Genomic DNA, 15,885 nt, shown 5'->3' on the forward strand with positions numbered 1-15,885 from the left:
CGAGTCGAGTAATCGAGTATCACCCATTATGACGTCATAACATAATATAATACGTCAAAGTTCAAATACCTAAATCTTATGCCACCACAAATAATTTAATGCCTGTTATCCGTCTCATAAAAGATACTTTGGTATTTTTTTTCGACCATACCGATTTCATTTCACTTGGTGATGATGTTGTGGAATAATCATGACTTCGGAAATGTGCTACGTCCAGTAACCTTTGTAGCTTTGTACCATATGTTTCGTATGCTACGATACAGCCAATCAAGGTTCCAAGGCTTCTTCAGTGAAAATGAGTATCGAAACTATAATTCTCGTTGATAAATTAACATTCAGTGGCGAGAAGCGTACAATTTCAGTACTCGAAAAAATCGCCCTCTACTACTCGACTCGAATCATTAAAATTAATACTCGATTCAGATTCGAGTACTCGAATCATTGTGCCCAGCCCTACCCGCGACCCGTTTTGAGTTGGCGACCCCTGGCATAAGCGTTGTCTTTCAAAAGCCTAGAAGTGTGCCGTGCTACAAGTCGGTGGTTATGGAATCAAAAATAAGAAATGCCAGCCTGGTGTAAATAACCATTGTAGTCGACAAACACCATGATTACCACGACTGACATTAGCGTTGAGTATATCGTAAATGCCGATAACGCAAGTCTTCTCGCTTCTACGAACTTACGCGTAAGCTCCACTCTTGCACGCTGCGCATACACGTATATAATAACATACAGTCACTAAAATTTGACGTAGTAAGCAAGTGTAACCGCTTGGTTCCGGAGCCATAGTGACTCCGGACTATCTGGTTGCAAGACCAGTCATGCGTAAGGTAGCATGCGGTATTGGGAAAGAGGAAGTGATTGGAGTTAGTATTTTGTAGGTAGTTGGAATAAGTGTTGCCAATTTAGCGATTTTCGCGCTAGATCTAGCGATTTTTCATCCTGTTTAGCGCCAAAAATATGGATCTAGCGCCTAGCGATAAATCTAGCGATTTTTGGAAAAGTATTTAGCGATTATTTAGCGCTTTTATGCCGAAAATAACTAATAAAGATCAGTTCTGACCGACTAATGCATTGGCTATACCGGCCACCAGAGGCGGACTCTGATGATATATAGATAACTAGGGCTGGGCACAGTGATTCGAGTACTCGAATTTAAATCGAGTAATTATTTTAATGATTCGAGTCGAGTAATAAAAGATGATTTTTTCGAGTACTGAAATTAAACGCCCATCGCCACTGAAATATATTTTATCGACAGGAATTATGGTTTCGATACTATTTTCCACTGGAGAGGCCTTGAAACCTTGATTGGCCGTATCACATCATGCGAAACATAGTACAAAGCTATACGAACGATTGTCACAAAGTGAAATGAAGTCGGTAGGGTCGAAATAATACCAAAATATCTTCAATATGATGGCCAACAGATATTATATTCTTTGTGATGACATAAAAGGAACATATTTGAACCTTGACACCTTATATACTGTTATTACGTAATAATGAGTGATACTCGAATACTCGACTTGACTCGAAGAATAATACGTGATTCAGAATCGAATCACTCAGGTACTCGATTTTGCCCAGCCCTATAGATAACTAACCTACGGTTATCTATAGATAGATACGTAACTCCTGGCGGTTACGCATGGGATAACAATGTCTCTTCTTGCTGAGTAATCTAAAAGTAGCGTGGCGAACCGAGCGCTGAAATTTAATGTAATTGGCCTTGATCTAAAGCTAGTGTCGCAGTGATTCCGAAAACACAAAACAACATCTCGTCAGGACAATGGAACCATGCACCCCGAAGCAGCCCTTAAAGTCTGAAAACCGGCATTGCTCCAACAATGGCACGTCCGCAACACAATGAACATAACAATGACCAATTTCGTCCAGCCATTGTTCTGATCAATGCCGATTTTCAGACCCCGGGGGCTGTTTTGAGGTCGTTCCATTGTCTTGACAAGAATCCAATTCGCATTGTCGTAATCAGTGCGAAACCAGCTTCCGTTCAAGACCAGATTCATCAAATTTCATATCCCGGGTTGGTACTCGGATTATTTTCTCTACGTATAGTGGCTAGCGAACCCGGTTCAAGTCGTGTTGTGTCGGGTGAAGTCGCATGTCGTGTACATCTGTACAAGTTTGTCAAGTCGCATGTCGTGTTCAAGTACTCCAACACAGTTTAGAGAAATTGTTTCGACACCTTCCTATCTTTTCATTGAATCGCAGTCTTGTGATGTTTTGAAACGATGAAAATATTAATAAGCCTGACTAGAGAAGTCAAGCGCATTTCCGCGGTACATCGCATCACGTGTTCACCGACGCATCGAGCAAGGCACGCTTATATAGTGAGCGGTTTGGCCTGCAAACCTGGTCAGTATGGTCACGTATAGCGATCATTGCGCAAAGCGATCTGCTTGATCGAAATGCATAACATAACATAACATCGTTGGGTTATAATTTTTATCTGAACAAGTCATACACAATGTACAATGCGATAAGACACAATGCGATGTCATGAACAGAATGGAGGATGTTGAACGACACGCATCAGTAGCGATCCTTTACTCCAACATCCACCTCGGCCTAGAGCACTGCAAGTTTTGTCCCGCATAGAGATGACTATGACTATGAAGAGCTAGGCGTCGTGGTGAGCGGACGTGTTTTCAGCGCTCCCGTAAGTAGCTATGATAACTGTCGAAAATCCAGGATTCTAGAAGGCAAGAAGTCGATTTATCTAGTTAGATAGACAGAATTTTCACCAACCAAATTGATACACCAACGATACAGCAAGAAATCGGTTGAAGACGCAAAAAGTTTGATGAACTGGATATATCATTTGGAAATAGGATATCAAGACTGAACAGAACTGTGGTTGCTACATCGGGAAATTTGCCATTGGCTGCAATACTTCACCAAACGTCAGACAATCAATATCGATTTGGACCCAGCTTCGCCAACCGTTGGACAAAATACATAGCAATTGTGAACCGGAACTCTACTTGATATTATTCATCCAAAGGTTTGGTGCTAATATATTTCGATATATGCTACTGTAAAATCGCTACTGTAGCGCTATTGTAGCGCTCTTCGCCCATATAATTGGATTAAGCCAGCGTTGCGTGAAGCGAATCGAACTACGGGAACGCATAAGTATCTCCATTCACTGACAAGCTAACATGGAAATTTGGGTCAACTCGGAATCATGACGAATAAGAATAGTTTCCCACTGATCAGAAAGTGTAACTCAATATCGATCAACGAGACGGCATCAATTCTGCAAGCCCCGAAGGGTAAACAAATTAGTTTGATTCATACAAATATCAGAGGATTGCAATCTAATTCCCACCTTGATGAGTTAAAAGACCTTATCGTTGACCTGAAGTCACCTACCCTCGTAGCAATTTCAGAAATAAACTTTTCAACCAAACCCACGCAAAACGTTGATATATCGGGCTACAACTTCGAGTATACTCCGGCACCGAAGTCAAAGAAATCTTACGGAGGTGTTGGTCTTTACATTGAAGAAAAAATTCCTTACGAAATTTGCACGGACTACGATCTGAATGTCAAAGATTGCGAAGAGCTATGGCTGGAAGTTGATCACCCAATTGGAATTCATAAATCTTCTCTTGTGGCGGTATTATACCGTCATCCCACGAAAAACATGAACCAATTCGCAAAAGCGTTGGAGCGCTCACTGGACAAAGTCAACAGCGACAAAAAGATGTGTTTCATTGCGGGAGATATTAACATAAACCTTCTAAAACACAAAGGCAACGCATACTCCAACGCCTCCAAATCCGCCGGTCTTTACCAAATGATCACCGAGCCTACACGCATAACCGAAAAGTCAAAGACTTTGATCGACCACATATATACCAACTCGCGCGACATGGAAATCATTCCATTTGTCATTTCGGCAAAAATCAGTGACCACAACCATATTGGTTTTCTATCACAAGAACAACAAAGGACACCCCCCGAAACATATCACCTCTGCAGACGACGAGAGTTAGTGGACGAAGAAGCGCTCGATGATGCCGCATTCGATCAATTTAAAACATCAGCCATCCCCCACATCTCGGTAAACAACTTTGACGAAAAATTTGTAGAGTTTATGTCAGCTATCAAATCACTGCTGGAACAATTTGCACCTCTACAGCGCCTTTCGAGAAGTCAAAGAAAATTGAAGCGAAATCCGTGGATGACCACAAAGCTGATTCAACTTATCCGTAAACGTAACCGGTGGCATAACCGAATAGACACCAAGAACTGCCCAGAACATGAACGAGAAAGATTTCGACGTTTCAGGAATCGCACCGTGCATCTCATTGCCAAGGCAAAAGCAAAGTACAATGAGAGATTTTTCAACAGACACATAAAGGACACTCGAAAAACATGGTCAGGACTTAACTCTCTCCTACATCGAAAAAAAGGCCATAAGTCTGTTTCGGAAATTGTGAATTCGGATACCGGAAACAAACTTTCAGACCCGGCGGCCATCGCGAATCACTTCAATGAATATTTTTGTAACGTAGGCCCAAATATTGCTTCTTCTATTACAAAACCTGTGTCGGCCAGGTCAGAGGTGAGATCGATATCCCAGTCAATTGTGCTTGAACCTACGACCAAATACGAAGTAGAAGTAGCCATCCACAAACTGAAATCGCACAAGGCCGACGGCTATGACCAAATCCCATCATGGTTTTTAAAAATGATAAGCCTGCATATCGGTCAATATATGGCCCATTTTTTCAACTTCATGATAGAAAATGGAGTTTACCCAAGCTATCTAAAAAAAGCCAGAGTAGTCCCTGTACACAAAGCTGGGGATAGAACTAACGTCACCAACTACCGTCCGATATCCGTTCTCCCATGCATCGGGATTGTATTCGAAAAGTTGCTCCTCTCCCGCCTGTCCTCATTCCTCGCCAAAATGTCTGTCATTTCCCCTCAACAATTTGGCTTCCGAAACAAACACCAAACCGCTCATGCCCTCCTAACAGTGGCCGAACAGTACTATGATATCTCAGAGAAGCAAAATGTGGGATGTAGCATTTTTCTCGACCTAAAAAAGGCGTTTGACTGCGTAGATCATAAAATTCTCATCTCGAAATTGGCGCGTTACGGACTTCGGGGCCCACAACTTGAGCTCATGAAAAGTTACCTCACTGGACGCCAACAAATGGTTGCGATCTCAGACACCTTGTCCTCTCCTCACCCGGTGACCTGTGGTGTGCCCCAGGGCTCAGTACTTGGACCGGTCCTTTTCACCTTATATGTCAACGACATTTTTGAAACCTCCTCATTGAACACCACACTGTTCGCTGATGATACTCACCTCCTCTCTTCCGCATCTTCGACGGCAGAGCTGGATGCCCTGACTGGTGACCAAATGCCCAAAGTCCATGAGTGGACGGCCCAGAACAACCTTTGCATAAACGCCTCGAAATCGCAATTGCTGACAGTCAATTCAAAAAATAACCTAACCGTTAATATCGCTGGTCAGCCCGTTTCCAACACAGATAATGCCAAATATCTCGGAGTTTTACTGGACTCGAACATGTCCTGGAAGAGTCATATTCAGTCCCTAGAAACCAATTTATCACCGAAGTGCGGCCTGTTCTACAGCCTTGGGCGCTTCATGCCAGTATGGGTTCTCCTGATACTCTTCAAATCCTTAATCCAATCGAAGTTACATTATGGCATCCTCTGTTGGGGGGCTGCCAGTAAAACTGCACTCAAGCCACTGCAGAAACTACAGCATAAAGTGCTCCGAATCATAGCTAGGGCCCCAAAGGGGCCTGGCTGCCCATCCAATAAGTCGCTGCTGAAGAGATTCGGCGTCCTAAACATAGAAGATATGCGGAAACTAGAAATCGCCAAGTTTATGTATCAGTTTCACTGCGGTCGTTGCCCCGAATATTTCAATGACTTCTTTACCTCTGAATCAAAAGCGCACAAGTACAACACACGCGCGTCCACGTCGTCCAAATATCATATGATCGACCGAAAAGATCATCGCTCCATCAAATATGCCGGACCTGATGTGTGGAACAGTATCCCGCCGGCCATCCGACAGTCGACGAGCATGTCCACATTCAAGTCGAAATACAAGCAATTACTACTAAATAAATACAGTCCATCCTCAAGATTACCGGACCACGACTGACCTATCGATCTCGCTTCCCATGACATGCCGCCCTATTTCTTGTCGCTTTCTTTTTCTATACTGTATTCTTTACTTTCATTCAGTGTGCATGCCTCCTTTTTTACTACGCCTAGGCCAAGGTGGGTGTCCGATTCCATTGACAAATCCAAGTCGCTTCGACATCTTCCTGTCTATTCATTGTATCGCATTTTTTGTGGTGTATTGAACTGATAAAATTGCTAATAAACCAATGATGATGATGATGATTACGTATCATGAACTAGAAATATGATAAGTGACTTTGGCCCCAGTCGAGTAGAATACAGCTGAGAAGAATTTATTGATATTATGGTTCAATTTAACACCTTTAGATTTAGCGCTTTTTTCTGAATATTTAGCGACATCTAGCGATTTTTGACACCAGATTTAGCGACTTTCTTCCATCTGGAGTTGGCAACACTGGTTGGAATGGAGTTAGGGTTTGGTATGGAGTTGGGCTTGGATTGTCATCGTGTGGAGTTGTTACTGTGTTAAGTCTTGGATTGGATTGGAAGTGTTGATGTGTTTACTGTGCCTGCCTTCGTTGTAATATATCTGTCGAATCTGCAATGTGTCTCTGGATCCAGTCGAACCTGAAGTAATATAGCCGCATTCAGTTAGATAGCGAAGACTACGACCGAACGGCTACACAAGTAGTGGGGAATCTCGGCAGACTGGGGCCGCGGGCCACATTATCATGTAAGACGGAACGCTGTCCGCGGGCTAGACAAAATCCCTTCGCGGGCCGGACCCGGCCCTGGTTTATTCGAACATTATATAGTAGCGTATGGAGTCTCAATCACAATGGTCTCTATAAAACGTGTTACATACACTAATATACGAGTCTATATGGCTCAGTGAGCTCGAGTCACCACAAGAGTAGTTTCTTATGCGCAGAATATCATGGACGAGTGATCTCGGGGTCTGTCGCAATGGGAATGCATAAGTTTGGAATATGGTAGATCGTACTTTGCATCATGATTGCTTGTAAGCTCTCGTCACTCAAGGAATGAGGTAGTTGGAGTAGCCAACATTACCAATTATTGCGTCACATGATAGACTTTGCTCGGAGACGTCGTGTCTAGACTCAATAGAATATCTGATCAACATTACTGTTGTCATTATTACATCACAAAATCATGTCATTCCAAGTGCTCGTAAAACCGTTGCACACAGACATGCCACTTCTGGGTTTTTCCACCCAGATCTGGGTTTTTCAAGCATCGCCTGGGATTCTGGGTTTTTGTCCTTGAAATCTGGGTTTTTTCAACATCCTGTTCGTCAGGTTAATTTTATGTTCCAAAATCAATTATACTAGATTATAGTGAGATATCCTAATTTCGAAAAATGTACGAGCTTCAGTTATTGTCAATTGTCTGCTTGATTGCTGCATTGTCAAGGAATTTTGTTATATTGTAATGGCAGAGTCTTGAGAAACGGTTTCACTGCTAAAATGAAAGGCCGAGATATGATGGAGCTTTATTGTATACAACCTTCCAGCTCGCAGAAAGTCATGTTAATAGGGCAACTCATTGGAATTCGGAACCGTAAACCGGGGTAACTTTGGGGGTAACCCTAAAAGGAGGGAACGCGGAAACTGCGGAAAACGCGGAACTCGCGGAAACGGCCCCTAAAACGCGGAAACTGCGGAAAAAGCGGGAAACCTCGATTCCTAAAGCGCTGAAATAGAGGAAAACGCGGAACGCGGAACAGTCGGTCATTGACCTTTATAGATCACACAGTAGGCACTAAAACGAGGAAACAGCGGAACGCGGGACAGTCGGCCATCCTAACCTTAACATCCCCCTCTCCCCCAACCCTAATATCTCCCCTCTCCTCAACCCTAATATCCCCCTCATGGAACCCTAATACCCCACCTCCCCCAACCCTAATATCCCACCTCCCCTAACCCAGTGTTGGGATGACTCGAGTCATGACTTGACTCGAGTCAGACTCGAGTCACCTTTTTCGTATGACTTGACTTGACTCGAGTCACTTGGCTAAAATGACTTGACTTGACTTGACTCGGCGTATCAGAAATGTGGATTGACTCGTGACTCGAAGCAAAATTCACGAGTCAATTTCAAGTCATCAAGTAATCGGTGTCGATAAAATTCAGAGTATCTTGCATATGGTCGGATTGTTCGCGAAATGCTGGTGTAACCCGTGAGAGCGACCAATCATTCAATGATCATGCGTTTTACTGAGCCTCCATTGTTCTCTCACACATAAATTGACCGCAATCGAAGTGATCCAAACTTACAGCTTACGTTATCGTGAACTAGTATAGTAAAATAATTCAATAACAATGTCTATTTCTATTCTCTGTTCTTATCTTAACCAAACGTCTTGTTTTATTGAAATCGAATTCGAATATAGTTTATATAGTCCTCAATCATTGGCACCCCTTCGAATTGTATCATATCAATTTGTAAATGGGCAATGTAGTGCATCTTATCAATTCGTTTCTCTATTCTCTATTTTGGCCGGTATCTATAAACTGAGGCTGTGCAATTAGGCTACTTTCGTAGTTCAGCAGTGGTACGTATATATTCATTCATTGGTTTATTAGCAATTTTATCAGTTCAATACACCACAAAAAATGCGATACAATGAATAGACAGGAAGATGTCGAAGCGACTTGGATTTGTCAATGGAATCGGACACCCACCTTGGCCTAGGCGTAGTAAAGACGAGGCATGCACACTGAATGAAAGTAAAGAATACAGTATAGAAAAAGAAAGCGACAAGAAATAGGGCGGCATGTCATTGGAAGCGAGATCGATAGGTCAGTCGTGGTCCGGTAATCTTGAGGATGGACTGTATTTATTTAGTAGTAATTGCTTGTATTTCGACTTGAATGTGGACATGCTCGTCGACTGTCGGATGGCCGGCGGGATACTGTTCCACACATCAGGTCCGGCATATTTGATGGAGCGATGATCTTTTCGGCCGATCATATGATAGTTGGACGACGTGGACGCGCGTGTGTTGTACTTGTGCGCTTTTGATTCAGAGGTAAAGAAGTCATTGAAATATTCGGGGCAACGACCGCAGTGAAACTGATACATAAACTTGGCGATTTCTAGTTTCCGCATATCTTCTATGTTTAGGACGCCGAATCTCTTCAGCAGCGACTTATTGGATGGGCAGCCAGGCCCCTTTGGGGCCCTAGCTATGATTCGGAGCACTTTATGCTGTAGTTTCTGCAGTGGCTTGAGTGCAGTTTTACTGGCAGCCCCCTATATGTGAGCGATACAGCGCTTTCTTGCTTGTATATTTAACTATACATTCGTTCTTTGGTTCAGAAACAATGGCCCTTTTCATACCGGGGTTCTGGGAATAACATTTCTCGAAAATGTTTACCGGAACCCCTCTATGTGAACATAACACTGGTGTTTCGGGGCGGTATGAACGCGCTTATTTTCGGAGATTTTTACGGGACCGACTGAGTATGAACACGAATGGCGCAGCTGGGTTCCCGGAACGCTGTCAATCAAACTTTTAGTTACGGTAACGCGCTGTTCATTCAGTCTGCTTGTATTTCGAGGTCAGCTACCTGCCGCATTTTGATCTTCTTGGTAATGATGTTGGGAATGCATTATTCTTGGATTTATATTCTGTATGCTCACAATACGTAGTCACTGACTACTAGTCAGCTTCTTTTTTCTGTGGTTTTGTAAACAGAGCACGGCTAAAAAGATAGATCACCATCTCTAAATGATGCAGCATTGGGTGAGTTGCCTGAAAACGTTCGCACTTCAACACTAATTTGGCAGGTGATCTTAACCCTTACCAAATTTGTTACATCAAAGGCAAGTTTCTAACCACGGATATGCTGTGTGTAGGTTAGTCGCCGTCATATACGCCTACTGAAAAGGGGATTTAGTAACATCTGCTTTGATAGTGGCAGCACAGCAGAGAATGATGTCCTTAGCTCTGACTCACTAACCAAGATTCAAATTGTACCAACGGGCTGGTAAGCCATCGTACATCACCCAAGCCATAATTTGGTTTTCACCTATGCCTTCATTTTCTTGTTACAACCAAGTCATTCCTTTGTTATGCAAGTGTAACTTAATTTGATCTTTTCGCAGGTCTAGATGGACGATACTGATGAAAAAGGTGAAAAGGCGGAACTGTGCAAGTGTGCATTAAGTTATAGTTTCTCTCATGAATAAAATGAAACAGCACAAACACATCTGGTTAAGCAAGAGCATTGTTTATTGAAAAAGTCACACAGGGCATTTCCGACATCTGGGCCAGCGATACTTGGATCACCACCAGGTCTTGTCTTCATTGCGTATACCATCCTCTGTATCATTCTGGCCTTAGCGGATTGCAGTTCATGAGAAAAGCTGAACACCGCGCCTTCAGTCGACCAAAATCTTTCAACCTTCATGTGTGCTTTGCCAAGTTTCTGAAAAAGCAATTGTGAATTTCAAGGGCAGCAGAAAGGAAATTTCTATTACATATTTGAAATTAGCTTTAGCTTATGCTCTGTTTGTGTTTCAGGGAAAAGGCTCCATGAGCCGGGGCTTAAAGGGATAGGCTGCGTCATCAGTTATGTAGGCTAGTACCGAACCCTCTGGCTCCCAATCATGAAGTCATCCGGAAAAAACTTGAATGCAGCAAATGCATGTTTGGTACAAATGTTGCTGTGGTAATTTTTTATCCACCCACAACACTCAAGACTTGTACAAAGTACTGGAATTTCAAAATGCGCAACTTCAACTAGAACTACTCAATTTTTTAAACTAGCCAACTTCAACTAGAACTACTCAATTTTTTAAACTAGCAACTAGAACAGCGGTGGCCAACCTTTTCAGCCAAATCACCACATTCGATTGACGAACTATTCTGCCGGCCACTAGCCGCGCGAAGCACGAAAATTTTTTGAAGTTGATAAATTAATAATATTGTCACTTGACTATATTGCAAGCCTGCTGTATATCGCTGGGCTCAGTTTGCAAGGACTGGACTATTCGGCACCTGGACATATCAATATCGAAAGCTTCGTCCAACATGCGGCAATCATTTTGTGCCTAGGTTTCATAGTCGACGGTCTTTCTGCGAGCGCAAACGGGAGGTCGCGAATATATATATAGTTAGACTCAATCTGATAGATTAGGCGTTCTTTCATTTTCACAGAGGGGTAACAATATTAAAAGCAAGAAATCGAGTGACAAGATGTTGCGCCAAGCATGTAGAAAATTTTTACTTTTGATTAATCTATCGCAAAGTATTCTGCTTTATTGTAGTGTATGAAGATCTACCAAAATGTGACTGGCTCATAGACCTACCAATGCGTCGGAACTGATATTTCAGTCATCACATCTCAAGTGCTGCGGCCAGACTAATCAAATTTTTGATTGGCCTTGCAAGTTCACAATCTGTGCAATTCATTTTTGATAATAGCCTACTACTAATTTGGGAAATTAACTCGCGGGCCATGGGTTGGCCGGCCCTGAACTAGAACTATCAACTTTTCAATATCTGCTATTAGAACTAGAACTACTCACTTTCAAATATCCGCAACTAGAACCAGAAACTATTCACTTTTTCAAATCCACAACTAGAACTACATAGTTTTAGTAAGTAAAAGTAACTAAATAAGTAGGTTGATGTACATGTCTGACTACACTACAAAAAATATACAAATTTGGCCTCATTTTCAGCAATTTCAATCAAGTGAGCAGGGTTGTAACCAAGTCACAAGTCGATCCCACTTCAATAGTTTTGACTAGATTCAAGTCGAGTCATTTTCAATTTATCACCGAGTCAAATCCGAGTCCAACTCATCGAGCAGAGCGTCGAGTTCGAGTCATGGTTTTATGACTCGAGTCCAAGACATTGTGGTGATTGCTCAGTTTCCAGTTTAAGTCTATTTTCCATCAATTCGGGTCTTACTTTTGAGACAAAAAGTAGCCTACTTGGCAAGAACAATTGGTCTTTCAGACTTCTTTTTCTGACATAATGATTCAAGACCAAATTTGTCTGACCTTTTTGCAGTGGTATGCTACGCAAAAACTGGCTGACATTCCGCCATGACAAATATAGAAATATTACTATGCACTAGGGCTGGGCAAAATTGAGTACCTGAGTGATTCGATTCTGAATCACTTATTACGCTTCGAGTCGAGTATCATCATGATGACATCACAACACAATGTACCATGCCAAAATTCAAATGTGTAGGCTACCTTTTATGCCACCATAAAGAACATTACGCCTATTGTCCGTCACATTAAAGATACTTTAATGTTTTTTCGACCATACCGTTTTCATTGCACTGCTTGACAGTGTTATATGGGATGGTCATGACTTCGGAAATGTGTTATTTCCAGCAACGTTCGTAGCTTTGTACTATATCTCGTATGTTGCGACACGGCCAATCAAGGTTTCAAGGCTTAGGCTACTCAGTGGAAAAGTTTATCAAAACTACGGTATAATTCTCGTTAGTAAATCAACTTTCAGTATAATTTCAGTAGCCTACTCGAAAAGTAGTATTTTACTACTCGCCTCGAATCAATAAAGTTAATACTCGATTCAGATTCGAGTACTCGAATCGAATCATTGTGGCTAGCCCTACTAGGCACTAGCAATTTTTATTAAAATCAACTTGTGACAGTTGCCTTCTTAAAATACATCTGATGTTTACCTGGATCTATAAACGATTGGCTTAATTGGCTAGCCTCCAAAGAGCGACAGCTACTCAGCAAGCAAGAGAAATTGAGTTCGTGTAATTTGCTTGCTGCTTTTCGTTATGGTCTCGAAGCTCGTCGCAGAGTATACCAAATGTTTCTCTCACGAATTTCTCGATTTCCATGGTTTCTCTGTACAGTGTACATGAGATTAGATTTACCCAAACCATCATACAGCAATCACAAAGATAAACTGACTTTGACGTACCTCGTACGCAGATGTGATCGCCTCGGTGGTTCTTTTCATTGCAGGACTCTATCCTCTTTGCTGGCTTTCAGTTTCTGCTCTCAGCTTCAGTTGATAATATACCAGCCAGGAACATGCTCGGGCTCTATTACTGATACAGATATTGAGTATAGAGCCCCATACACTTCGAGAAGGCATATCCGCAACATCCCATAGCTAAAAGTTGGAGCCAACTTCTCCGCATCTCACGTATATGCCTCTCCCACATTGTTTTCCACAAGCATATTACAACTGGAACACCCCACAGACATGGTTTCGTAACTATCAACACTTACGGAGAATCGCGTTCATACTGGCCATAATTTCCCGCGAATTTACCGAAAAAACGACCTGTATGAACATAAGTTCGCGGTAACTCTAAATAGGTATGAACGCGCCCTTTTCCCGGAACTGTTTCGGTAATTTTTTCTCTATGTGAACATCGCCTGTTTCGGAACTTGTTCCCGAAAGAGTTTCGTAAATCCGGTATGAAAAGGGCCAATGACCACTAAATCTGTAATTCAGACAGCTAGCAAAATGCAATGACGTAATTATACCTCATACTTCAAAAAGGCAACTTGACTTGAATTGTGACTTGACTCGTGACTTGACTTGACTTGACTCGACTTGACTCGAGTCACCTCCAAAAATCGAGTGACTTGACTTGACTCGAGTCACTTTCGAAAATCGAATGACTTGACTTGACTCGAGTCAAAATGTGCAATGACTCGAAATGACTCGTGACTCGAAGGTAGTGACTTGATCCCAACACTGCCCTAACCCTAATACCCCACCTCCCCCAACCCTAATATCCCACCTCCCCTAACCCTAATATCCCACCTCCCCTAACCCTAACCTAACCCTAATCCTAACCGACTGTCCCGCGTTCCGCCTTTTCCGCTGTTTCCTCGTTTTAGTGCCTACTTGTGATCTATAGAGGTCAATGACCGACTGTTCCGCGTTCCGCGTTTTCCTCTGTTTCAGCGTTTTAGGAATCGAGGTTTCCCGCATTTTCCGCAGTTTCCGCGTTTTAGGGGCCATTTCCGCGAGTTCCGCGTTTTCCGCAGTTTCCGCGTTCCCTCCTTTTAGGGTTACCCAAACTTTGGACAATTTTCAACAATTCCGCTTTGTATCTTGGAAATGCTAGGGTGTAGGGGAGGCAAGTTTTGTGATTTTCATGGGTCATTGAGCAAAGATTAGAATTACCTAATCCAAAATCTTCATGGTCATAAATAAGTACCTTATTTTCGTAAATTATCCGTGTCCAAAGTTACCCCTGCATGTGGGGTAACTTTGGACAATGTAGTTTTTTGTATGCCTTTACACTCTATTGTTTATGACACCCCGTAAATGAGGCTTATTTGGTAAGAGTTGATGAGAGATTGAGAGCAATGGCTAAAACTTAAACAAAATAGTTTATGTCTGGCCTATTGCATGATTTTTACCTAATCCACCACCCCACCCCCCAAAAAAAACTAGGTAGTTTATGAAGGGTAATGCCCCCTTATTCATCCCTTATCTCAATTTTCCCTCATACCTTCACCAATTGGGACTTATAAATAACATATGGTGATGAGCGGTATCCCACTGGCAGTGTCAGCATTCGACAGAAAACATTAAGCATGTTACCGTGATTTATTGCCGATTTCAAATATGTTACTGTTCTTTAAAAGTTACACTTTCCCTTTCTTATGTCCTCTGATGCATATATTTGTCATAATTTACGATATCCCATATTCAGCAGGCACATCTTTAGAAGTATGTGATAAGTTTTTGAAGTAGCTTACACCCGATTACAATCTCTCAGCTCATTGCCTACACATTTCTCATATTTTGGCAAACTCTTTATTTGTTAATCTTCTCATTCCATTTTAGAAAGCCATCAGGCTGGTCATAAGGAATATAGTTGACGATACACTTTGACACAGATGAAGCAGCCACTTTCCAGAGCTCTAAATATCACATTTTCCACTGTCCAAAGTTACCCCGTTCTGATAAAATTTGACGGGGCAACTTTGGACATCAGATTTTCTTGTATTGATCTAAGGGTGAGCCCACTGAGATTTTTGCCATAGATTAAGACTACTTAGAGGTATCTGCTGCCAAGTTTTGAATCTATGAATCACATGCTAACTATGTTTGGTTGTAAGAAGTTTATTGGCCATCAATTTTGATGAAAATGACCCCCGCCATTAATTTATCAATGTTGGGTCAAGTTTAACTGGTAGTGAAATGAATCCATCTTTTATTGAGACTACTTGCGGTACTCTTGCCTCATGAAAAAGAATTGGACATCCAATCCCATCCCGTTTCCATCAATAACCATTTAAATCTTTTTACTGCTTAGTGTCCAAAGTTACCCTTAAGTCCAAAGTTACCCCGGTTTACGGAACCGTTTTCTTACTATTATGTCGATTCAAGACTTGACTGCTAGTGTCAATAAATAAAATAAGATCTTTGCTTTCACGTCCACTCGCAAAGTAATAATTATATTTATCACACGCGCACAAATTATTTTCGTAGCAATGCGTCAAAATGAAAGCAACATATATATTTTTTATATTTGCATTGTTAACGGAGAAAAATGTATAGTATGAACTGTTATAGTTTCAATACCAAGGGCTAAACTTGGTTCTATGTCAATATGACTGTAATTAAGGACTGTCAGTTTCCAGTTTCTCAGCTTCCTCATAGGAATTTCTGTGAAATATAGGATCTGGGTTTTTCTGGGTTTATTTAGCGTCCACATCTGGGTT

General features: G+C 41.9%; 2 long non-coding RNA genes across 2 annotated transcripts; one reads left to right on the forward strand and one right to left on the reverse strand.

The window, feature by feature from the left end:
* The first annotated feature begins 9,507 nt into the window (after positions 1 to 9,507).
* On the forward strand, positions 9,508 to 10,396 carry LOC145444640 (uncharacterized). Its single transcript, XR_013916733.1, has 2 exons — positions 9,508 to 9,934; positions 10,297 to 10,396. It is a non-coding gene; the product is annotated as an uncharacterized LOC145444640 (long non-coding RNA).
* Positions 10,342 to 13,642, reverse strand: LOC145444636 (uncharacterized). Its single transcript, XR_013916730.1, has 3 exons — positions 13,112 to 13,642; positions 12,861 to 13,035; positions 10,342 to 10,619 (listed from the first exon to the last, which is right to left on the reverse strand). It is a non-coding gene; the product is annotated as an uncharacterized LOC145444636 (long non-coding RNA).
* Positions 13,643 to 15,885: the final 2,243 nt, after the last annotated feature.

The sequence above is a fragment of the Botryllus schlosseri genome, chromosome 8 (genome assembly GCF_051294905.1).
Source record: "Botryllus schlosseri isolate E-star chromosome 8, Bs_hap1, whole genome shotgun sequence".
In the NCBI taxonomy this organism is placed as follows: Eukaryota; Metazoa; Chordata; class Ascidiacea; order Stolidobranchia; family Styelidae; genus Botryllus; species Botryllus schlosseri.